The 27006-nt window shown below is 42.5% G+C and overlaps 1 protein-coding gene and 1 gene segment (V, D, J or C); both read right to left on the bottom strand.

Annotated features, from left to right (window-relative positions):
* LOC119869150 (immunoglobulin lambda-1 light chain-like) overlaps positions 1–27006 on the bottom strand; it is a 1083218-nt gene that overhangs the window by 345012 nt on the left and 711200 nt on the right. The gene's annotated exons all lie outside the window — the stretch shown is intronic.
* Positions 1–27006, bottom strand: part of LOC119866215 — a 743285-nt gene that overhangs the window by 304028 nt on the left and 412251 nt on the right.

Raw genomic sequence — 27006 nt, 5'->3', positions numbered from 1 at the left:
TTGGCATCTAGATCTCAGAATGCTGACCTCCAATCTGTGGGAAAACATTTTTCCAATGTCCTTTGCCCTCTGCCCCCAGCTTGTGGTGCTCCGTTATCTCAGACCTAGCAAACTACTACAGTCACTCCTCAGAAGTCTGCTTTCTGGGCAGCAGCAGCATGGCTGGGCTCCTTCCATTGTATTAGTCTCTGTTTCACATCCCTGGGAGGGGCATCCTGTCATGTGCTTTCCTCCCCTAGAGTGTTGGATTTTCCTCCCCCAGAGGCTGGCTTCAATCCCCCAGACATGCTGACTAAGGCTCCTACTGGGATCCATTCTGTCTGGGGTTGTGCTAAGATTGTTCAGGTGCCTGGGAGGAATAGAGAAGGTCCCTGCTTCCTCCAGTAGCTGACAGGTCAGAAAATAAGCCTTGGCCTCCAAATTTTGGTATCACATGACATTCCTGGAATTGGAACACAAGCACTGTCCCATGATTTCTCTCTGGTTGTGGAGTTGGGCTGCCTCAGGGCCTTCCAAGAGGTGGCCATGGGAATGACCTGGTAGCTCCTGGTAATAAGTGCAGTTGAGCAGGCAAATCTTTCTCTTTATTGTTATTACTACTATCTCTATTATGCTTATTGATATTCCAACCCTTATCTCCTGGTGTCTTTTGTGGGAAGATTTGTACACGAGTCTATTTGGTGTCTGAGGAAGTTGGGAAACTGCTCATTGAGATGGGGATCCAACTGTACATGGTATAGGTCACACTGTAGCTGAAAATTTTCCCTTGGATTCCCACAGAGGAAGACAACTAACCCCAAAGCCAAGGTTACCTCACTGAGACTCCACTGAGCTGTTGTCATTAAAGAGACACTTCAATGTTTTGTAGTGTTTAACGTGAACTTAAGTGTTTCCTTTTTTTTTTCTAAATTCAAATTTGATATTAGAGAATTTTATTTTTGATGCAGATATTGACTTTACTTTTTTCTTTTTTTTTTTATTGATGTTCAATTTACTAACATACAGAATAACCCCCAGTGCCCGTCACCCATTCACTCCCACACCCCGCCCTCCTCCCCTTCCAACACCCCTAGTTCGTTTCCCAGAGTTAGCAGTCTTTACGTTCTGTCTCCCTTTCTGATATTTCCCACACATTTCTTCCCCCTTCCCTTATATTCCCTTTCACTATTATTTACATTCCCCAAATGAATGAGAACATATAATGTTTCTCCTTCTCCGAGTGACTTACTTCACTCAGCATAATACCCTCCAGTTCCATCCACGTTGAAGCAAATGGTGGGTATTTGTCATTTCTAATAGCTGAGTAATATTCCATTGTATACATAAACCACATCTTCTTTATCCATTCATCTTTCGATGGACACCGAGACTCCTTCCACAGTTTGGCTATCGTGGCCATTGCTGCTATAAACATCGGGGTGCAGGTGTCCCGGCGTTTCACTGCATCTGTATCTTTGGGGTAAATCCCCAGCAGTGCAATTGCTGGGTCGTACGGCAGGTATATTTTTAACTGTTTGAGGAACCTCCACACAGTTTTCCAGAGTGGCTGCACCAGTTCACATTCCCACCAACAGTGTATGAGGGTTCCCTTTTCTCCACATCCTCTCCAACATTTGTTGTTTCCTGCCTTGTTAATTTTCCCCATTCTCACTGGTGTGAGGTAGTATCTCATTGTGGTTTTGATTTGTATTTCCCTGATGGCAAGTGATGCAGAGCATTTTCTCATATGCATGTTGGCCATGTCTATGTCTTCCTCTGTGAGATTTCTGTTCATGTCTTTTGCCCATTTCATGATTGGATTGTTTGTTTCTTTGGTGTTGAGTTTAATAAGTTCTTTATAGATCTTGGAAACTAGCCCTTTATCTGATATGTCATTTGCAAATATCTTCTCCCATTCTGTAGGTTGTCTTTGAGTTTTGTTGACTGTATCCTTTGCTGTGCAAAAGCTTCTTATCTTGATGAAGTCCCAATAGTTCATTTTTGCTTTTGTTTCTTTTGCCTTCGTGGATGTATCTTGCAAGAAGTTACTATGGCCGAGTTCAAAAAGGGTGTTGCCTGTGTTCTTCTCTAGGATTTTGATGGAATCTTGTCTCACATTTAGATCTTTCATCCATTTTGAATTTATCTTTGTGTATGGTGCAAGAGAGTGGTCTAGTTTCATTCTTCTGCATGTGGATGTCCAATTTTCCCAGCACCATTTATTGAAGAGACTGTCTTTCTTCCAATGGATAGTCTTTCCTCCTTTATCGAATATTAGTTGACCATAAAGTTCAGGGTCCACTTCTGGATTCTCTATTCTGTTCCATTGATCTATGTGTCTGTTTTTGTGCCAGTACCACACTGTCTTGATGACCACAGCTTTGTAGTACAACCTGAAATCTGGCATTGTGATGCCCCCAGATATGGTTTTCTTTTTTAAAATTCCCCTGGCTATTCGGGGTCTTTTCTGATTCCACACAAATCTTAAAATAATTTGTTCTAACTCTCTGAAGAAAGTCCATGGTATTTTGATAGGGATTGCATTAAACGTGTAGATTGCCCTGGGTAACATTGACATTTTCACAATATTAATTCTGCCAATCCATGAGCATGGAATATTTTTCCATCTCTTTGTGTCTTCCTCAATTTCTTTCAGAAGTGTTCTATAGTTTTGAGGGTATAGATCCTTTACATCTTTCGTTAGGTTTATTCCTAGGTATCTTATGCTTTTGGGTGCAATTGTAAAGGGGATTGACTCCTTAATTTCTCTTTCTTCAGTCTCATTGTTAGTGTATAGAAATGCCACTGACTTCTGGGCATTGATTTTGTATCCTGCCACGCTACCGAATTGCTGTATGAGTTCCAGCAATCTTGGGGTGGAGACTTTTGGGTTTTCTATGTAGAGTAACATGTCATCAGCGAAGAGGGAGAGTTTGACTTCTTCTTTGCCAATTTGAATACCTTTAATGTCTTTTTGTTGTCTGATTGCTGAGGCTAGGACTTCCAGTACTATGTTGAATAGCAGTGGTGAGAGTGGACATCCCTGTCTTGTTCCTGATCTTAGGGGAAAGGCTCCCAGTGCTTCCCCATTGAGAATAATATTTGCTGTGGGCTTTTCCTAGATGGCTTTTAAGATGTCAAGGAAAGTTCCCTCTATCCCTACACTCTGAAGAGTTTTGATCAGAAATGGATGCTGTACTTTGTCAAACGCTTTCTCTGCATCTAATAAGAGGATCATATGGTTCTTGGTTTTTCTCTTGCTGATATGATGAATCACATTGATTGTTTTACAAGTGTTGAACCAGCCTTGTGTCCTGGGGATAAATTCTACTTGGTCATGGTGAATAATTTTCTTAATGTGCTGTTGGATCCTATTGGCTAGTATCTTGTTGAGAATTTTTGCATCCATGTTCTGAGAGATATTGGTCTGTAATTCTCCTTTTGTTGGGGTCTTTGTCTGGTTTTGGAATTAAGGTGATGCTGGCCTCATAGAATGAATTTGGAAGTACTCCATCTCTTTCTATCTTTCCAAACAGCTTTAGTAGAATAGGTATGATTTCTTCTTTAAACGTTTAATAGAATTCCCCTGGGGGGCCATCTGGCCCTGGACTCTTGTGTCTTGGGAGGTTTTTGATGACTGCTTCAATTTCCTCCCACGTTATTTGCCTGTTCAGGTTTTCTATTTCTTCCTGTTCCAGTTTTGGTATTTTGTGGCTTTCCAAGAATGTGTCCATTTCTTCTAGATTGCCTAATGTATAGCTGTTCATAATATGTTTCTAAAATCGTTTGTATTTCCTTGGTGTTGGCAGTAATCTCTCCTTTCTCATTCATGATTTTATTAATTTGAGTCTTCTCTCTCTTCTTTTTAATAAGATTGGCTATTGGTTTATCTATCTTATTAATTCTTTCAAGGAACCAACTCCTGGTTCTGTTGATCTGTTCCACAGTTCTTCTGGTCTCGATTTCATTGAGTTCTACTCAAATTGTAATTAACTCTCTACCTCTGCTGGGTGTAGGGTCCATCTGCTTTTTTTTCTAGCTACTTTATGTGTAAGGTTAGCTTTTGTATTTGAGTTCTTTCCAGTTTTTGAATGGGTGCTTGTATTGCGATGTATTTCCCCCTTAGGACTGCATTTGCTGCATCCCAAAGAATTTGAATGGTTGTACCTTCATCTCATTAGTTTCCATGAATCTTTTTAATTCTTCCTTAATTTCCTGGTTGACCCTTTCATCCTTTAGCAGGATGGTCCTTAACCTCCACGTGTTTGAGGTACTTCCAAATTTCTTGTTGTGATTTAGTTCTAATTTCAGGCATTATGGTCTGAGAATATGCAGGGGACGATCCCAATTATTTGGTTTCAGTTCAGACCTGATTTGTGACCCAGCATGTGGTCTATTCTGGAGAAAGTTCCATGTGCACTTAAGAAGAATGTGTATACAGTTGAGTTTGGATGTAAAGTTCTGTAGATATCTGTGAAGTGCATCTGGTCCAGTGTATCATTTAAAGCTCTCGTTTCTTTGGAGATGTTGTGCTTAGAAGAGCTATCAAGGGTAGAAAGAGCTAGATTGAAGTCACCAAGTATAAGTGTATTATTATCTAAGTATTTCTTCACTTTGGTTATTAATTGGTTTAAATATTTGGCAGTTCCCACATTCGGGGCATATATATTGAGGATTGTTAAGTCCTCTTGTTGGATAGATCCTTTAAGTATGAGATAGTATCCCTCTTCATCTCTCACTACAGTCTTCGGGGTAAATTTTAGTTTATCTGATATAAGGATGGCTACCTCTGCTTTCTTTTGAGGACCATTAGAATGGTAAATGGTTCTCCAACCTTTTATTTTCAGGCTGTAGGTGTCCTTCTGTCTAAAATGAGTCTCTTGTAGACAGCAAATAGATGGGCCCTGCTTTTTTATCCAGTCTGAAACCCTGTGCCGTTTGATGGGGTCATTAAGCCCGTTCACGTTCAGAGTTACTATTGACAGACATGAGTTTAGTGTCACCATGATATCTATTGAGTCCTTGTTTTTGTGGATTGTTCCACTGAACTTCTTCTTAAAGGGAATTTTAAGAGTTCCCCTTAAAATTTCTTGCAGAGCTGGTTTGGAGGTCACATATTCTTTCAGTTTCTGCCTGTCTTGGAAGCTCTTTATCTCTCCTTCCATTTTGAATGAGACCCTTGCTGGATAAAGTATTCTTGGTTGCATGTTCTTCTCATTTAGGACCCTGAATATATCCTGCCAGCCCTTTCTGGCCTGCCAGGTCTCTTTGGAGAGTTCTGCTGTTACCCTAATACTCCTCCCCATAAAATTCAGGGATTTCTTGTCTCTTGCTGCTTTAAGGATCTTCTCTTTATCTTTGGAATTTGCAAGCTTCAGTATTAGATGTCGAGGTGTTGAACGGTTTTTATTGATTTTAGGGGGGGGGATCTCTCTACTTCTTCGATCTGAATGCCTGTTTCCCTTCCTAGATTAGGAAAGTTTTTAGCTATGATATGTTCAAATACATATTCTGGCCCTCTGTCCCTTTCGGCACCCTCGAAACCCCAATTAAACGTAGGTTTTTTTTCCTCAGGCTGTCATTTATTTCCCTTAATCTGTCTTCATGGTCTTCTAATTGTCTGTCTGTTTTTTCCTCAGTTTCCCTCTTTGCCGTCAGCTTGTCTTCTATGTCACTCGTTCTTCCACCTCGTTAACCCTCGTCGTTAGGACTTCTAGTTTGGATTGCATCTCATTCAATTGATTTTTAATTTCTGCCTGATTGGATCTAAATTCTGCAGTCATGAAGTCTCTTGAGTCCTTTATGCTTTTTTCTAGAGCCACCAGTAGCAGTATAATAGTACTTCTGAATTGGCTTTCGGACATTGAATTGTGATCCAGATTATGTAACTCGGTGGGAGGGCGGGCTGTTTCTGATTCTTTCTTTTGAGGTGAGGTTTTCCTTCTAGTCATTATGCTCAGTGCAGAGTGGCCAAAAACAAGTTGTATTGGGAAAAGGAGAGAAAGAGAGAGAGAGAGAGAAGGAAAGAAAAGAGAAAAAGAAAAAAGGAAGAAAAAAAGGAAAAAAGAGAAGAAAAAGAGAAAGAAAAAGAAAGAAGGGGGAAGAAAAGGGTGGGGGAAGCAATCAGAAATCAAAAAAAAAAAACAAAAAACAAAAAAAAAACCCGGGGGAGTATCTTCTGATTCTGTATACTTTAAGTCTCTTGACTTCCACCGGAACTTGTCCTTCTAGCTGGTCTTCTGGGGGAGGGGCCTGTTGTGCTGATTTTCAGGTGTTAGCACTTGGCGGAGCTGCTCTGCCCTCTGCCTGGTGCAGGGCTCAGTGGGGGTTGTTTACCCCGTGAGGCCGCAGGAGGAACAACGCCAGTGGCAGCTGCAGCTCTGGAAACCTGTATTCAGCCCCCGCAGGATCTACTCTGTCTGCAGGGCCTGGAGGCTCCGGGGGCGTGGCCGCTGATCTGCTCAGCTCGGGGCAGGAGCGTCCTTGCTGTCCTGGGCCTTCCGGGTCTCTGCCTGTCCCAGGGGGAGGCTGGATCCTGGGCTGTGTCCCAGCGCCCTGTGCTCCCGGTCTGTGCTGTTGGATTCGCGCTCCCAACCCGCAGCCCCCTCCTTGGAGTCGCCGCCCGATCCCCTCCGAGGTGCTCCGGGTCCCCCTGTGCCCGCTTCAGCCCTTAGGGAGCTCGGCCGCGGGGTATGGTGCACCGTCCTGGACACGCAGGTGTCTGTTAGTGTCCCAGGGAGCCTGAGGGCATCCCCGCCCTCCTGGGGTCCTGCTCCAACTCCCTGTGGGCGCCTTTCCGCCCGGGAAGATTGGTGCAGCCCCTGCTTCTCGGGGATGTGGCTCTCCTGTCCTGGGGACACTGCCCCAGCCTCAGCCTGGCTCCTCGTGGGGCCCTTCCCCTTGGAGGCCTTTTGTTTCTTTATTTCTTCTTCCCCATCTTTCTACCTTGATAGAAGTGCGAACTCTTCTCACTGTAGCATTCCAGCTGGTCTCTCTTTAAATCTCAGGCTGAATTCGTAGATTTTCAGGATAATTTGAAGGTTACCTAGGTAATTTGGTGGGGACAGGTGATATGGGGACCCTACTCTTCTGCCATCTTGCCTCTTCTCCCCTATCAAATTCTTTAAGGCAGATGAAAAGAACCAGGATTAAAAGGAACCAGAGGGGAAAGATTCACTATGTTCAGATGAACAGACAGAAGGATCCTAGCAGAGTTCTCAGGAGCAGAAATGCAGACAGAGATGGTGGATCAGCATGTTTTAAATATTGAAAAAAGACAAAAGAACTTCATTCCTGACTCATGGAATACATCATTCAAAAACAAAAAATAAATAAAATTTTATCAGATATACAAAATGACAAAGTTGATCATCAGCTGACCCATAATATAAGAAATAACAATGCCCAGGAGGAAGTGATTCCAGAATGAAGTGAATCTACAAAATGAAAGAAAGAAACCCAAAGGCCACTGACTGGGATAAATACTAACAGTCTTGCTTATTCAAATCTGTTTCAAGGTAACTTAGTGTCTGAAGCAAATCTAATTTGTTCCTATGTTGGAATTTACAGTAGAGCTAAGAGTAATAAGCATGAAAATGACGGCACAAAACCAGAGCACACAGAGATATGCTCTCAGGTTCTTCCTCTTTAGGCGACCCGCTGTACCATCACCTGCAAGCAGACATGACAGGGGGGAGGTAATGAGGTCAGAAGCAGTTAGAGCCAATGAGCCTAAATATTGAGAAGAAATGGAGTCACTTGACAACGCTCAGTTAGATTATAAAGAGAAAGAAACACATGGAAATAAGAAACAACACATGGGATCGAGGGAGGCAAGAAGGCAGGAGAGTACAGTCCTCAAGTCACCTGTCCCCACCAACTTACCTAGATAACTTTCAAATCATCCTGAAAACCTACTAATTTGGCCTCAGATTTAAAGAGAGATGGAATGCTACAGTGAGAATTTGCACTTCTATCAAGGTAGGAAGACGGGAAAAAAAAGAAATAAAAAAGCATCCAAGGGGGAGGGGCCCCTGAGGAGCTGGGCTAAGGCCAGAGCGAGCACCCCCAGGTCAGGAGAGCCTCGCCTGGAAGAGCAGGAGCTGCACCAAACTTCCCGGACGGAAAGGCACTCACAGGGAGTTAGAGCAGGAATCCAGGAGGGCGGGGATGCCCTCAGGCTCCCGGGGGCACTAACAGAGACCCTGCCCCCGGGGAGAGCCCCAAACCCAGCGGCCGAGCTCCCTAAAGGGCTACAGTGTGCCCTGCGGCCCGGGAGCAGCACGGAGGCGCTTGGGCAGAGGCTCCACGGAGGGGGCTGTGCAACCAGGAGCGCGATTCCAGCAGCGCAGGCCCGAGAGCCCAGAGTGCTGGGGACACAGCCCAGGATCCAGCCTCCCCCCGGGACAGGCTGGGCGGGAGGGTCCAGGACAGCAAGAACACCTGCCGCCGGGGCCCCACCCCAGAGTATCCCGGCCCCTGAGGACTGGGAGCTGCGGTAGTTACTGCAGGAGCTGACTCCAGGGCTGGGGAGCTGGCCGCCAACATTGCTTTTGTTCCTCCTGGTGTCACCTTGTACCTGGGACTGAGCAGGGCCACCAGGGAGCATGGGCCTCACAGGATAAACAGCTCCCACTGAACCATGCACCTGGCAGGAGGCTGGGTAGCTCCCCCAGGTGCTCATACTTAAGAATCAGCAGAGCAGGCCCCTCCGCCAGAAGACAAGCTAGAAAGACAGGGGAAAAGCAAGTTATTGATCAAGCAGCACTGGAAAGTTCCAGGTGAATGGCGGAATTTACAGTATATAGAATCAGAGGATACTTCCCCTTGTTTTTTGTTTTCTGTTTGTCCCCCCCTTCCCCCCCATTCTTCCCCCTTTTTCTAGCACAACTTGTTTTTGGCCACACTGTACTGAGCAAAATGACTAGAAGGAAAAACTCACCTCAAAAGAAAGAACCAGAAACAGTACTCTCTCCCACAGAGTTACAAAATTTGAATTACAATTCAATGTCAGAAAGCCAATTCAGAGCACAATTATAAAGCTACTGGTAGCACTACAAAAAAGCATAAAGGATTCAAGGGACTTCATGACTGCAGAATTTAGATCTAATCAGGCAGAAATTAAAAATCAATTAAATGAAATGCAATCCAAACTGTAGGTCCTAAAGATGAGGGTTAATGAGGTAGAAGAATAAGTGAGTGACATAGAAAACAAGTTGATGGCAAAGAGGGAAGCTGAGGAAAAAAGAGACAAACTATTAAACGATCATGAGGATAGGTTAGGGAAATAAATGACACCCTCAGAAGGAAAATTCTATGTTTAACTGGGGTTCCCGAGGGCGCAGAAAGGGACAGGGGTCCAGAATATGTATTTGAACAAATCATAGCTGAACACTTTCCTAATCTAGGAAGGGAAACAGGCATTCAGATCCAGGAAATAGAGATATACCCCCCCAAAATCAATAAAAACCACTCAACACCTTGACATTCAATAGGGAAACTTGCAAATTCCAAACATAAAGAGAAGATTCTTAAAGCAGGAAGAGACAAGAAATCCATAACTTTTATGGGGATAAGCATTAGAATAACAGCAGAACTCTCCAAGGAGAACTGGCAGGCCAGAAAAGTCTGGCAAGATATATTCAGCATCCTAAGTGAGAAGAACCTGAAGTCAAGAATACTTTATCCAGCAAGTCTCTCATTCAGAATAGAAGGAGAGATAAAGAGGTTCCAAGAAAGGCAGAAACTGAAAGAATATGTGACCACCAAACCGGCTCTCCAAGAAATATTAAAGAGGAACCTGTAAAAGAAAGAATAATTCCAAGGAAACAATCCACAAAACAGGAACTGAATAGGTAGCATGATGACACTAATTCATATCTTTCGAAAGTAACTCTGAACGTGAATGAGCTTAATGACCCCATCAAAAGGCGCAGGGTTTCAGACTGGATAAAAAAGTAAGTTCCATGTATTTGCTGTTTACAAGACACTCATTTTAGACCTAAGGACACCTACAGCCTGAAAATAAAAGGATGGAGAAGCATGTACCATTCAAATGATCCTCAAAAGAAATCAGGGCTAGCCATTCTTATATCAGATAAATTAAAGCTTATCCCAAAGACTGTAGTAAGAGATGAAGAGGGAAACTATATCATACTTAAAGTATCTATCCAACAAGACAACCTAACAATCATGAATATTTATGTCGTGAATGTGGGAGCCACCAAGAATATCAATCAATTAATAACCAAAGTTAAGACATACTTAGATAACAATACACTTATACTTGGCGCCGTAAATGTAGCACTTTCTAAAATCGACAGGTATTCTAAGCACAACATCTCCAAAGAAAAGAGAGCTTTAAATGATACACTGGACCAGATGCATTTCACAGATATTTATAGAACTTTACATACAAACGCCACTGAATACATATTCTTCTCAAGTGCACATGGAACTTTCTCCAGAATAGACCACATACTGGGTCACAAATCAGGTCTGAACCAATACCAAAAGATTGGGATCATCCCCTGCATATTTTCAGACCATAATGCTTTGAAACTAAAACTAAATCATAAGAAGAAGAAGTTTGGAAGGATTTCGAACATGTGGAGGTTAAGGGCCATCCTGCTAAAAGATGAAAGGGTCAACCAGGAAATTAAGGAAGAATTAAAAAGATTCATGGAAACTAATAAGAATGAAGATACAACTGTTCAAAATCTTTGGGATGCAACAAAAGCAGTCCTAAGGGGGAAATACATCGCAATACAAGCATCCATCCAAAAACTGGAAAGAACTCAAATACAAAAGCTAACCTTACACATAAAGGAGCTAGAAAAAAAAGCAGATGGACCCTACACCCAGCAGAAGTAGAGAGTTAATTAAAATTCGAGCAGAACTCAACCAAATCGAGACCAGAAGAACTGTGGAACAGATCAACAGAACCAGGAGTTGGTTCCTTGAAAGAATTAATAAGATAGATAAACCAATAGCCAACCTTATTAAAAAGAAGAGAGAGAAGACTCAAATTAATAAAATCGTGAATGAGAAGGAGAGATCACTACCAACACCAAGGAAATACAAATGATTTTAAAAACCTATTATGAACAGCTATACGCCAATAAATTAGGCAATCTAGAAGAAATGGACGCATTCCTGGAAAGCCACAAACTACCAAAACTGGAACAGGAAGAAATAGAAAACCTGAACAGGCAAATAACGTGGGAGGAAATTGAAGCTGTCATCAAAAACCTCCCAAGACACAAGAGTCCAGGGCCAGATGGCTTCCCAGGGGAATTCTATCAAACGTTTAAAGAAGAAATCATACCTATTCTCCTAAAGCTGTTTGGAAAGATAGAAAGAGATGGAGTACTTCCAAATTCGTTCTATGAGGCCAGCATCACCTTATTCCAAACCCAGACAAAGACCCCAGCAAAAGGAGAATTACAGGCGAATATCCCTGATGAACATGGATGCAAAAATTCTCAACAAGATACTAGCCAATAGGATCCAACAACACATTAAGAAAATTATTCACCATGACCAAGTAGGATTGATCCCTGGGACACAAGGTTGGTTCAACACTCGTAAAACAATCAATGTGATTCATCATATCAGCAAGAGAAAAACCAAGAACCATATGATCCTCTCATTAGATGCAGAGAAAGCATTTGGCAAAATACAGCATCCATTCCTGAATAAAACTCTTCAGAGTGTAGGGATAGAGGGAAATTTCCTCGACATCTAAAAAGCCATCTACGAAAAGCCCACAGCAAATATCATTTTCAATGGGGAAGCACTGGGAGCCTTTCCCCAAAGATCAGGAACAAGAAAGGGATGTCCACTCTCACCACTGCTATTCAACATAGCACTGGAAGTCCTGGCCTCAGCAATCAGGCAACAAAAAGACATTAAAGGCATTCAAATTGGCAAAGAAGAAGTCAAACTCTCCCTCTTTGCTGATGACATGATACTCTATGTAGAAAACCCAAAAGCCTCCACCCCAAGATTGCTAGAACTCATACAGCAATTTGGTAGCATGGCAGGACACAAAATCAATGCCCAGAAATCAGTGGCATTTCTATACACTAACAATGAGACTGAGGAAAGAGAAATTAAGGAGTCAATCCCATTTAAAATTGCACCCAAACGCATAAGATACCTAGATGTATCTTGCAAGAAGTTACTATGGCCGAGTTCAAAAAGGGTGTTGCCTGTGTTCTTCTCTAGGATTTTGATGGAATCTTGTCTCACATTTAGATCTTTCATCCATTTTGAATTTATCTTTGTGTATGGTGAAAGACAGTGGTCTAGTTTCATTCTTCTGCATGTGGATGTCCTAGAAATAAACCTAACCAGAGAGGTAAAGGATGTATATTCTAAAAACTATCAAACACTTCTGAAAGAAATTGAGGAAGACACTTAGAGATGGAAAAATATTCCATGCTCATGGATTGACAGAATTAATATTGTGAAAATGTCAATGTCACCCAGGGCAATTTACACGTTTAATGCAATCCCTATCAAAATACCATGGACTTTCTTCAGAGAGTTACAGCAAATTATTTTAAGATTTGTGTGGAATCAGAAAAGAACCTGAAGAGCCAGGGGAATTTTAAAAAAGAAAACCAGACCTGGGGGCATCACAATGCCAAACTTCAGGTTGTACTACAAAGCTGTGGTCATCAAGACAGTGTGGTACTGGCACAAAAACAGACACATAGATCAATGGAACAGAAGTGAACCCAGAAGTGGACCCTGAACTTTATGGTCAACTAATATTTGATAAAGGAGGAAAGACTATCCATTGGAAGAAAGACAGTCTCTTCAATAAACGGTGCTGGGAAAATTGGACATCCACATGCAGAAGAATGAAACTAGACCACTCTCTTGCACCATACACAAAGATAAATTCAAAATGGATGAAAGATCTAAATGTGAGAAAGATTCCATCAAAATCCTAGAGGAGAACACAGGCAACACCCTTTTTTTATGATAGTTATACAGAGAGAGAGGCAGAGACACGGCAGAGGGAGAAGCAGGCTCCATGCACCGGGAGCCTGACGTGGGACTCGATCCCAGGTCTCCAGGATCGCGCCCTGGGCCAAAGGCAGGCGCCAAAGCGCTGCATCACCCAGGGATCCCCGGCAACACCCTTTTTGAACTCAGCCACAGTAACTTCTTGCAAGATACATCCACGAAGGCAAAAGAAACAAAAGCAAAAATGAACTATTGGGACTTCATCAGGATAAGAAGCTTTTGCATAGCAAAGGATACAGTCAACAAAACTAAAAGACAACCTACAGAATGAGAGAAGATATTTGCAAATGACGTATCAGATAAGGGCTGGTTTCCAAGATCTATAAAGAACTTCTTAAACTCAACACCAAAGATCAAACAATCCAATCATGAAATGGGCAAAAGACATGAAGAGAAATCTCACAGCGGAAGACATAGACATGGCCAACATGCACATGAGAAAATGCTCTGCATCACTTGCCATCAGGGAAATACAAATCAAAACCACGATGAGATACCACCTCACACCAGTGAGAATGGGGAAAATTAACAAGGCAGGAAACAACAAATGTTGGAGAGGATGCGCAGAAAAGGGAACCCTCTTACACTGTTAGGGGAATATGAATTGGTGCAGCCACTCTGGAAAACTGTGTGGAGGTTCCTCAAAGAGTTAAAAATAGACCTGCCCTACGACCCAGCAATTGCACTGTTGGGGATTTACCCCAAAGATTCAGATGCAATGAAACGCTGGGACACCTGCACCCCAATGTTTATAGCAGCAATGGCCACGATAGCCAAACTGTGGAAGGAGCCTCGGTGTCCATCGGAAGATGAATGGATAAGAAGATGTGGTTTATGTATACAATGGAATATTACTCAGCGATTCCAAACGACAAATACCCACCATTTGCTTCAACATCGATGGAACTGGAGGGTATTATGCTGAGTGAAGTAAGTCAATCGGAGAAGGACAAACAGTGTATGTTCTCATTCATTTGGGGAATGTAGATAATAGTGAAGGGGAATATAGGGGAAGGGAGAGGAAATGTGTGGGAAATATCAGAAAGGGAGACAGAACATGAAGACTGCTAACTCTGGGAAACGAACTGGGGGTGGTGGAGGGGGAGGTAGGCAGGGTGTGGGGGTGAGTGGGTGATGGGCACTGAGGGGGACACTTGACGGGATGAGCACTGGGTGTTATTCTGTATGTTGGTAAATTGAACACCAATAAAATTTATTTTATTAAAAAAAATAAAAGAAGAAAAAGATTCATGGAAACTATGAGAATGAAGATACAACCATTCAAAATCTTTGGAATACAGCCAAAGCAGTCCTGAGAGGGAAATGCTTCACAATACAAACATCCATCCAAAAACTGGAAAGAACTCAAATACGAAAGCGAACCTTGCACCTAAAGGAGATGTAGAAAAAAACAGCAAATAGATCCTACACCCAGCAGAAGAAGAGAGTTCATAAAGATTCAAGCGGAACTCAATGAAACAGAGACCAGAAGAACTATGGAACAGATAAACAAAACCAGGAGTTGGTTCTTTGAAAGAACTAATAAGATAGAGAAACCATTAACCAGCCTTATTAAAAAGAAGAGAGAAAAGACTCAAATTAATAAATCATGAATGAGAAAGGAGCAATCACCACCAATACCAAGGAAATACAAACGATTTTAAAAACTTATTATGAGTAGTTATACGCCAATAAATTAGGCAATCTAGAGGAAAGGGGACACATTTCTGGAAAACCAGAAACTACCAAAACTGGAACAGGAAGAAATAGAAAACCAGAACAGGACGATAACCAGGGAGGAAATTGACACAGTCATCAAAAACCTCCCAAGACACAAAAATCCAGGGCCAGAGTCTTCCTAGGGTAATTCTATCAAATGTTTAAGAAAGAAACAATACCTATTCTACTAAAGCTGTTTGGAAAGATAGAAAGAGATGGAATACTTCCAAACTCGTTCTATGAGGCCAGCATCACCTTAATTCCAAACCCAGACGAAGACCCCACCAAAAAGGAGAATTACAGACCAATATCCCTGATGAACACGGATGCAAAAATTCTCAACAAGATACTAGCCAATAGGATCCAACAATAAATTAAGATGATTATTCACCATGACCAAGTAGGATTTATCCCCGGGATGCAAGTCTGCTTCAACACTCATAAAGCAATCAATGTGATTGATCATATCAGCAAGAGAAAAAACAAGAACCATATTATCCTCTCAATAGATGCAGAGAAATAGAAAATACAGAATCCATTCCTGATTAAAACTCTTCTGAGTGTAGGGATAGAAGGAACGTTACTCAACATCTTAAAAGCCATCTATGAAAAGCCCAAAGCAAATATCATTCTCAATGGGGAAACACTGGGAGCCTTTCCCCTAAGATCAGGAACAAGACAGGGATGTCCACTCTCACCATTGCTATTCAACATAGTATTGGAAGTCCTAGCTTCAGCAATCAGGCAACAAAAAGACATTAAAGGCATTCAAATTGGCAAAGAAGAAGTCACACTCTCCCTCTTTTCAGATGACATGATACTGTACATAGAAAACCCAAAAGATTCCACCCCAGGATTGCTAGACTCATACATCAATTCGGCAGTGTGACAGGATACAAAATCAATGCCCAGAAGTCAGTGGTTCTTCTATACCACCTCACACCAATGAGAATGGGGAAAATAAACAAGGCAGGAACCACAAATGTTGGAGAGGATGTGGAGAAAAGGGAACCCTCCTGCACTGTTGGTGGGAATGTGAACTGGTGCAGCCACTCTGGAAAACTCTGTGGAGGTTCCTCAAAGAGTTAAAAATAGACCTGCCCTACGACCCAGCAATTGCACTGCTGGGGATTTACCCCAAAGATACAGATGCAGCAAAATGCCGGGAACCTACAGCCCGATGTTTATAGCAGCAACGTCCACAATAGCCAGACTGTGGAAGGAGCCTCAGTGTCCATCGAAAGATGAATGGATAAAGAAGATGTGGTCTATGTATACAATGGAATATTCCTCAGCCATTAGAAATGACAAATACCCACCATTTACTTTAATGTGGATGGAACTGGAGGGTATTATGCTGAGTGAAATAAGTCAATCAGAGAAGGACAAACATTATATGTTCTCATTCATTTGGGGAATGTAAATAATAGTGAAATGGAATATAAGGGAAGGGAGAAGAAATGTGTGGGAAATAAGAGAAAGGGAGACAGAACATAAAGACTCCTAACTCTGGGAAACGAACTAGGGGTGGTGGAAGTGGAGGATGGCGGCGGGTGGGGGTGAATGGGTGACGGGCACTGAAGGGGGCACTTGACGGGATGAGCACTGGGTGTTATTCTATATGTTGGCAAATTGAACACCAATAAAAAGTAAATTTATTATAAAAAATAGTGAAAAGGAATAAAGGGGAAAGGAGAAAAAAATGAGTGGGTATATCAGAAAGGGAGACAGAACATGAAAGACTCCTAACTCTGAGAAACGAACAAGGGGTGGTGGAAAGGGAGGTGGGTGGGGGTTGGGGGTGACTGGGTGATCGGCACTGAGGGGGGGCACTTGACGGGATGAGCACTGGGTATTATTCTATATGTTGGCAAATTGAACACCAATAAAAAATAAATTAAAAAATAAAATAATGAAAAATAAAAATTTGTGAAAGGGAATAAAGGGAAAGGAGAGAAAATGAGTGAAAATATCAGTGAGGGTGACAAAACAGGAGAGACACCTAACTGGGAAATGAACAAGTGTTAGTGGAAGGAGAAGTGAGGGGGATTGGGGTAACTGGGTGATGGGCAATGAGGGGGGCACTTGGTGGGATGAGCACTGGGTGTTATGCTATATGTTGGCAAATTGAATTTCAATTAAAAACAGTAAAAAATAAAAATTAAAAAAAATAAATGTAACAATGGGCCAGGCCAGGTCAGTCCAACACTGGGACATGGTACATGAATGTCACCTACCCTCCTTTCATGTGCCTGTCACTGTCCTGAGTGTGGAGGCAGGGTAGGTTAGGGGGGTACAGCTGCCTCTGAGGTAGGAATCCTCGGTCCTCACATTTCTCAGGTGACAGGTGCTGTGAGGTTACCTGCAGGAAGGCAGCTCCTGGGCTGAGTCCTCCTCCACCAGCGGGGGGCAGCAGAGGTTCTTCAGGAGCAGCAGGACAGAGGCTGGGGCTGCCCAGGGGGAGTCTCCCAGGGACGCCAGGCCTGGGGGTCAGCAGGGGTCCCCAGTGAAATCCTCAGAAGAGAGTACAGATGATCCATCCTATCTCTTCAGGCTGTAGGGACCATGTCCTGAGAGTCAGACTCACACAGCAGCACCCACAGCTCTGATGGGAGTCCCTGCAAATGCTCCCCTTGGGAAATGCCAGCATCCTCACTGTCCACCAGTGTTCCCTGGGAGCTGACTCATCTGTGCTGGGTAGGTCCAGGGATGTCCTGACCACTCACCTTCATATCTACCTCCTAACTTCCAGAAAGACTCAGACCTGGAGCTGAAGCTTCTTTGCTTAGGAGCATCTCACACCAATGATCTCTGTCAATGATTCTGATTAGTCATTTACCCCACTATTCATTGTAGGAACAACATTCGCTCATCATTGGTCATAAAGTGGAGCTGGTGGTTTCTTCCCAATGAAAGATCACCTGAAGAACAACTCTGGGACTCAGTTTAAAGTTCTGAAACCCTAAAAATATTTATATATGTTTGTTTGTGTGTATGTATAAACACACACATCCATCTACAAGCATAGACAGCAGAGACAAATCTATCTATGGACATATATTGAGTGTAATTCATATTTAAGCACATACACAAATATATCATATTCAAGGATGTGTCACAGGAATCTGTCTTGCAGAACACGCACACCTGGCCCAGGAGACAGAAGCTGACAGAGGATGGAGGTACAGACATGCCATGTGACCTCTGTCCTATGTCAGCCAGTTGACCCAGCAGATCAGTCATGGTGACTGTCAGCTACAAAAAGGCAGTTGATTCCGCTTTATTTGTTCCAGGTTCACACAGGATTCATTCTTGGGATTCACCAAAACTAGAAACGATCAGTAGAATGAATTCTGACAACACATCACTGCAGCCCCCAAGTTTTAATTTACAAGAAAATATTACCTTGGGTATCTCAGGGTGGCTCAGACAGTTAAGTGTCTACCCTTTGCTCAGGTCATGATCTCAGGATTCTGGGGTTGAACTCCCTGTTGGGCCCCCTCTCAGCAGAGCGTCTGCTTCTCCCTCTCCATCTCCCCTCTGTGTTCTCGCTCACACTCTCGCTCTCTCTCAAAAATAAATAAGTAAATAATAAATAAAATCTTACAACTAAAAAAATAAAATAAAATATTACCTACAAAGGGAAAGAGTTCTGAATCAGAGACACCTTATTTTTTTCTTTTTTTATAAATTTATCTTTTATTGGTGTTCAATTTGCCAACATATACAATAACACCCAGTGCTCATCCCATCAAGTGTCCACTTCAGTGCCTGCCACCCAGTCACCCCCACCCCCCACCCACCTTCCCTTCCACCACCCTTAGTTCATTTCCCAGACTTAGGAGTCTCTCATGTTCTGAGAGGCACCTTTTATTGTCACAGTCCTTCGCCCTGACACCAGCAGGAATCTCCCCACAGAGACTGATCACCTGTCCCCAAACCCGTGTCCTAGTACCTAATTCTTCCTCCCAACCAGACAGCAGCCCCAGTGTCACCTCTCAGAGAGGCCTCCTCCAACCTCCCCCCACTCAGGGTCAGCCTGTCCCTCGGATCCCCATCTTCATAGTCTATACGTTACTATTACTGAATGTCTTCTCCCATCGTTATTTTACCCATTGATTTATTTGGGGTCATTTATTGGTAATAATATTTCAAATTGGTTAAGAATATTTTAATGCGAGGGAGGGGCAAGATGGCTGAAGAGTAGGGTCCCCAAATCACCTGTCCCCACCAAATTACCCAGATAACCTTCAAATTATCCTGAAAATCTAAGAATTCGGCGTGAGATTTAAAGAGAGAACAGCTGGAATGCTAGAGTGAGAAGAGTTCGTGCTTCTATCAAGGTAGGAAGACGGGGGCAAAAGAAATAAAGAAACAAAAGGCATCCAAGGGGGAGGGGCTCTGTGAGGAGCCGGGCTAAGGCCGGGGCGAGTGTCCCCAGGACAGGAGAGCCCCGTCCCGGAGAAGCAGGAGCTGCACCAACCTTCCCAGGGGAAAGGCGCCCAAAGGGAGGTGGAGCAGGACCCCAGGAGGGCGGGGATGCCCTCAGGTTCCCTGGGACACTAACAGACAACTGCACGCCCAGGAGAGTGCGCCGAGCTCCCTAAGGGCTGCAGCGCGCACGGCGGGACACGGAGCAGCTCGGAGGGGCTCGGGTGGGACCCGGAGCGGCTCGGAGGAGCTCGGACGGCGGCTCCGCGGAGGGGGCTTAGGGCGGGACCGCGAATCCAACAGCACAGGCCCCGGAGCACAGGGCGCCAGGACACAGCCCAGGATCCGGCCTACCCCCGGGATCGGCAGAGGCCGGGAGGGCCCAGGACAGCAAGGACACTCCTGCCCCGAGCTGAGCAGATCAGCGGCCCAGCCCCGGAGCCTCCAGGCCCTGCAGACAGAGAGCTCTGTAATTACTGCGGGAGCTGAATCCAGGTTTCCAGAGCTGGCCCCACCAATGGGGTTGTTCCTCTTGGGGCTTCACGGGGTAAACAACCCCCACTGAGCCCTGCAACAGGCAAGGGGCAGAGCAGCTCCCCCAAGTGATAACACCTGAAAATCAGCACAACAGGCTCCTCCCCCAGGAGACCAGATAGAAGGAGAAGTTCCAGGGAAAGTCAAGGGACTTAAAGTATACAAACAGATGATACTCCCCTGGGTTTTCTTTTTTTTTTTCTTTTTTTTTTTTTTTTGATTTCTGATTGCTTCCCCCACCCTTTTCTTCCCCTTTCTTTCTTTTTCTTTCTCTTTTTTCCTTTTTTCTTCCTTTTTTCTTTTTTCTTTTTCTCTTTTCTTTCCTTCTCTCTCTCTCTTTCTCTCCTTTTCCCAATACAACTTGTTTTTGGCCACTCTGCACTGAGCAAAATGACTAGAAGGAAAACCTCACCTCAAAAGAAAGAATCAGAAACAGTCCTCTCTCCCACAGAGTTACAAAATCTGGATTACAATTCAATGTCAGAAAGCCAATACAGAAGCACTATTATACAGCTACTGGTGGCTCTAGAAAAAAGCAGAAAGGACTCAAGAGACTTCATGACTGCAGAATTTAGATCCAATCAGGCAGAAATTAAAAATCAATTGAATGAGATGCAATCCAAACTAGAAGTCCTAACGACGAGGGTTAACGAGGTGGAAGAACAAGTGACATAGAAGACAAGTTGATAGCAAAGAGGGAAACTGAGGAAAAAAACAGACAATAAAAAGACCGTGAAGACAGTATAAGGGAAATTAATGACAGCCTGAGGGAAAAAAACCTACGTTTAATTGGGGTTCCTGAGGGTGCCGAAAGGGACAGAGGGCCAGAATATGTATTTGAACAAATCATAGCTAAAAACTTTCCTAATCTTGGAAGGAAAACAGGCATTCAGATCGAAGAAGTAGAGAGATCCCCCCCCCCTAAAATCAATAAAAACCGTTCAACACCTCGACATTTAATAGTGAAGCTTGCAAATTCCAAAGATAAAGAGAAGATCCTTAAAGCAGCAAGAGACAAGAAATCCCTGAATTTTATGGGGAGGAGTATTAGGGAAACAGCAGACCTCTCCACAGAGACCTGGCAGGCCAGAAAGGGCTGGCAGGAGATATTCAGGGTCCTAAATGAGAAGAACATGCAATCAAGAATACTTTATCCAGCAAGGCTCTCATTCAAAATGGAAGGAGAGATAAAGAGCTTCCAAGACAGGCAGAAACTGAAAGAATATGTGACCTCCAAACCAGCTCTGCAAGAAATTTTAAGGGGAACTCTTAAATTTCCTCTTTAAGAAGAAGTTCAGTGGAACAATCCACAAAAACAAGGACTGAATAGATATCATGGTGACACTAAACTCATGTCTGTCAATAGTAACTCTGAACGTGAATACGCTTAATGACCCCATCAAAAGGCGCAGGGTTTCAGACTGGATAAAAAAGCAGGACCCATCTATTTGCTGTCTACAAGAGACTCATTTTAGACAGAAGGACACCTACAATCTGAAAATAAAAGGTTGGAGAACCATTTACCATTCAAATGGTCCTCAAAAGAAAGCAGGGGTAGCCATCCTTATATCAGATAAACTAAAATTTACCCCGAAGACTGTAGTGAGAGATGAAGAGGGATACTATCTCATACTTAAAGGATCTTTCCAACAAGAGGACTTAACAATCCTCAATATATATGCCCCGAATGTGGGAGCTGCCAAATATTTAAACCAATTAATAACCAAAGTGAAGACATACTTAGATAATAATACACTTATACTTGGTGACTTCAATCTAGCTCTTTCTACCTTCGATAGGTCTTCTAAGCACAACATCTCCAAAGATACGAGAGCTTTAAATGATACACTGGACCAGATGCATTTCACAGATATCTACAGAACTTTACATCCAAACTCAACCGAATACACATTCTTCTCAAGTGCACATGGAACTTTCTCCAGAATAGATCACATACTCGATCACAAATCGGCTCTGAACCGATACCAAAAGATTGGGATCGTCCTCTGCATATTCTCAGACCATAATGCCTTGAAATTAGAACTAAATCACAACAAGAAGTTTGGAAGGATCTCAAACACGTGGAGTTAAGGACCATCCTGCTAAAAGATGAAAGGGTCAACCAGGAAATTAAGGAAGAATTAAAAAGACTCATGGAAACTAATGAGAATGAAGATACAACCGTTCAAAATCTTTGGGATGCAGTAAAAGCAGTCCTAAGGGGGAAATACATCGCAATACAAGCATCCATTCAAAAACTGGAAAGAACTCAAATACAAAAGCTAACCTTACACATAAAGGAGCTAAGAAAAAACAGCAGATTGACCCCACGCCCAGCAGAAGAAGAGAATTAATTAAAATTCGAGCAGAACTCAACCAAATCGAGACCAGAAGAACTGTGGAACAGATCAACAGAACCAGGAGTTGGTTCGTTGAAAGAATCAATAAGATAGACAAACCATTAGCCAACCTTATTAAAAAGAAGAGAAAAAAAAATAAAGAGAAGAGAGAGGAGACTAAAATTAATAAAATCATGAATGAGAAAGGAGAGATCACTACCAACACCAAGGAAATACAAACGATTTTAAAAACATATTATGAACAGCTATACGCCAATAAATTAGGCAATCTAGAAAAAATGGACGCATTCCTGGAAAATCACAAACTACCAAAACTGGAACAGAAAGAAATAGAAAACCTGAATAGGCCAATAACCAGGGAGGAAATTGAAGCAGTCATCAAAAACCTCCCAAGACACAAGAGTCCAGGGCCAGATGGATTCCCAGGGGAATTCTATCAAATGTTTAAAGAAGAAATCATACTTATTCTACTAAAGCTGTTTGGAAAGATAGAAAGAGATGGAGTACTTCCAAATTCGTTCTATGAGGCCAGCATCACCCTAATTCCAAATCCAGACAAAGACCCCACCAAAAAGGAGAATTACAGACCAATATCCCTGATGAACATGGATCCAAAATTCTCAAGAAGATACTAGCCAATAGTATCCAACAGCACATTAAGAAAATTATTCACCACGACCAAGTAGGATTGATCCCCGGGACACAAGGCTGGTTCAACACTCATAAAACAATCAATGTGATTCAACATATCAGCAAGAGAAAAACCAAGAACCATATGATCCTCTGATTAGACGCAGAGAAAGCATTTGACAAAATACAGCATCCGTTCCTGATCAAAACTCTTCAGAGTGTAGGGATAGAGGGAACTTTCCTTGACATCTTCAAAGCCACCTACAAAAAGCCCACAGCAAATATCATTCTCAATGGGGAAGCACTGGGAGCCTTTCCCCTAAAATCAGGAACAAGACAGGGATGTCCACTCTCACCACTGCTATTCAACATAATATTGGAAGTCCTAGCCTCAGCAATCAGGCAACAAAAAGACATTAAAGGCATTCAAATTGGCAAAGAAGTCAAACTCTCCCTCTTCGCTGATGACATGTTACTCTACATAGAAAACCCAAAAGCCTCCACCCCAAGATTGCTAGAACTCATACAGCAATTTGATAGCGTGGCAGGATACAAAATCAGTGCCCAGAAATCAATGGTATTTCTAACACTAACAATGAGGCTGAAGAAAGAGAAATTAAGGAGTCAATCCCATTTACAATTGCACCCAAAAGCATAAGATACCTAGGAATAAACCTCACCAAAGAGGTAAGGGATCTATATCCTCAAAACTATAGAACACTTCTGAAAGAAATTGAGGAAGACACAAAGAGATGGAAAAATATTCCATGCTCATGGATTGGCAGAATTAATATTGTGAAAATGTCAATGTTACCCAGGGCAATTTACACGTTTAATGCAATCCCTATCAAAATACCATGGACTTGCTTCAGAGAGTTAGAACAAATTATTTTAAGATTTGTGTGGAATCAGAAAAGACCCCGTACATCCAGGGGAATTTTAAAAAAGAAAACCATATCTGGGGGCATCACAATGCCAGATTTCAGGTTGTACTACAAAGCTGTGGTCATCAAGATAGTGTGGTACTGGCACAAAAACAGACACATAGATCAATGGAACAGAATAGAGAACCCTGAAGTGGACCCTGAACTTTATGGCCAACTAATATTCGATAAACGAGGAAAGACTATCCACTGGAAGAAAGACAGTGTCTTCATTAAATGGTGCTGGGAAAATTGGACATCCACATGCAGAAGAATGAAACTAGGCCACTCTCTTTCACCATACACAAAGATAAATTCAAAATGGATGAAAGATCTAAATGTGAGAAAGATTCCATCAAAATCCTGGAGGAGAACACAGGCAACACCCTTTTTGAACTTGGCCACAGTAACTTCTTGCAAGATACATCCACGAAGGCAAAAGAAAAGATAGCAATAACGAACTATTGGGACTTCATCAGGATAAGAAGCTTTTGCACAGCAAAGGATACAGTCAACAAAGCTAAAAGACAACCAACAGAATGGGAGAAGATATTTGCAAATGACGTATCAGATAAAGGGATAGTTTCCAAGATCTATAAAGAACTTCTTAAACTCAACACCAAAGAAACAAACAATCCAATCATGAAATGGGCAAAAGACATGAAGAGAAATCTCACAGAGGAAGACATAGACATGGCCAACATGCACATGAGAAAATGCTCTGCATCACTTGCCATCAGGGAAATACAAATCAAAACCACAATGAGATACCACCTCACACCAGTGAGAATGGGGAAAATTAACAAGGCAGGAAACCACTAATGTTGGAGAGGATGCGCAGAAAACAGAACCCTCTTACACTGTTGGTGGGAATGCGAACTGGTGCAACCACTCTGGAAAACTGTGTGGAGGTTCCTCAAAGAGTTAAAAATAGACCTGCCCTACGACCCAGCAATTGCACTACTGGGGATTTACCCCAAAGATTCAGATGCAATGAAATGCTGGGACACCTGCACCCGGATGTTTCTAGCAGCAATGTCCACAATAGCGAAACTGTGGAAGGAGCCTCAGTGTCCATCGAAAGTTGAATGGATAAAGAAGATGTGGTTTATGTATACAATGGAATATTACTCAGCGATTAGAAACGACAAATACCAAAAAAAAAAAAAAAAAGAAAGAAACGACAAATACCCACCATTTGCTTCAAAGTGGATGGAACTGAGGGTGTTATGCTGAGTGAAGTAAGTCAATCGGAGAAGGACAAACAGTGTATGTTCTCATTCATTTGGGGAATATAAATAATAGTGAAAGGGAATATAGGGGAAGGGAGAAGAAATGTGTGTTGAAATATCAGAAAGGGAGACAGAACATAAAGACTCCTAACTCTGGGAAACGAACTGGGGGTGGTGGAAGGGGAGGAGGGCAGGGGGTGGGGGTGAGTGGGTGACAGGCACTGAGGGGGATATTTGTCAGGATGAGCACTGGGTGTTATTCTGTATGTTGGTAAATTGAACAGCAATAAAAATTACTTTATTTGAAAAAAAAGAATTTGATAGGGACTAGTGTTGGGTTCGGTTTTTAAAAACTATGTATCTTGTGCTTGAGGCATTGAACTTTCTGTATCTGTGGGTCTTAGGTTTTGATGAAACTGCGCATAATTCTGAGCAACATTTCATTAAATACTTCTCAATCTTCCTGCCTCTCCTCTGGGGACACAGTCGCATGTTCTTACATTGCCCGAAGTGGCCCAGGCCTACTGATGCTCTGTTCGCTCTTTAGAGTGTTTTTTTCCTTCACTTTGCAGTGTCTGTGCTGTGTCTTCAGGTTCCTTCATGTGTTCTTCATATTGTCGTGTTAGCTCCTCATCTCAACTCTGGTATCTATGATCTGAGACATGCAGATTTCATTTCTAGGAGTTTCAGTGGAATCCTTTAATTTTCTTCACCTGCTAATGTGTTCCATCATTCAGACTAAATTTGGACCAAAGATTGCATCATGGTTTTTACCGGAATCTCCAGCTTTCTGTCCTTCCCTGCAGCTTCCAGGCCTGTCACCCTATGACAGCGTGAGCCATTTATCAAGGTAAGTCTCTCTCTTTCTCCTGATCTCTCTCTCTCTCCCTGTGTATCACATATACACACACATATGGATAGATATGAGGTACTTGTTCTATTGGATCTGAATTCTCTGGGGGACACTATCTGATGGACCTCATTAGCTGGAGTATTTATTTATTTATTTATTTATTTTATTTTATTTTATTTAGAGAGGGAGAGACACAGGCAGAGGGAGAAGCAGGCTTCATGCACGGAGCCTGATGTGAGACTCAATACCAGAACTCCAGGATCATGCCCTTATCGAAAGCAGATCCTCAACCACTGAGCCACCCAGGCTTCCCTGGAACTCTTTGTTGCAAAGAGGTTTTATCTTAATGGTTTCTTTAGGATTTGAGTCCTCACCTCCTAACTGATCAAAGTACTTAACTGTGACATGAATCCAATTGATATGTAGGATAAGCACATCATAACTCCGTCTTCTCTCCCCCATCATCTTTGCTCTTATTGTCATATGTTTTATTTTTATGTTCATTGTAAATCACAACACCTTGTTATCATTTCTTTTTTTTTTTCCTTGTTATCATTTCTGATGTGAGCAATTGGCTCTATTTTGGACACATCGGCCAAACTAATGCTTTTTTTTTTTTTTCAAACTAATGCTTTTATATTTATCCACATGCTTACAATATCTGATGCTTTTTATAACTTTACATGGATTCATTATATGTCTATCAACCTGTCCTTCCAACTTCAGCTCATCCTTGTAATGAGGGTCTGCGGGTAGTCAGTTGTGTGAAGTTTGCAACAGAAAATGCTTTATTTTGCTTTCAATTTTCAAGGACATTTCACTGGGTAGACATCAAGGTGGACTGGTATTTTCTTTAGTATTTTGAAGATACTGCTTCACTCTTTTCTTGCTTATGTGGCTTGTGATAAGAAATGTGCCCCACCATGATGCTGGTTCCTCTGTAGGGAACACGACTCTCCTCTCTGGCTGTGAGAATGTCTGCATCACTCGTTTGTAGCAATTTCATGACGACGTGTGCACTGTGCTGTCTCTCCAAGCTTCTTGGATATATTGGTTCATTGGTTTCTCCAAATTTGAAAACTTGCTGGTTCTTTTTCCTTCAGATATATTTTCAATCACTACCTGCCCACACCTCCTCTGCCTCAGTTGCTCTGATGACCTATCTTTAGGGGGAATGAAGCTGTCCTTCCTGCACTGAGTCTTTATTCAATTATTCCAGCTATTTAGCTCTGTGATTCAATTTGATTCATATTGCTGTGACATCAAAGTGACTAATCTCTTCATTTGCAATATCTAATCTGCTATCA

The sequence above is a fragment of the Canis lupus genome, chromosome 26 (assembly GCF_011100685.1).
Source record: "Canis lupus familiaris isolate Mischka breed German Shepherd chromosome 26, alternate assembly UU_Cfam_GSD_1.0, whole genome shotgun sequence".
In the NCBI taxonomy this organism is placed as follows: Eukaryota; Metazoa; Chordata; class Mammalia; order Carnivora; family Canidae; genus Canis; species Canis lupus.
The sequence above is the reverse complement of the archived record's forward strand: the minus strand, read 5'-3'. Positions and strand labels throughout refer to the sequence as shown.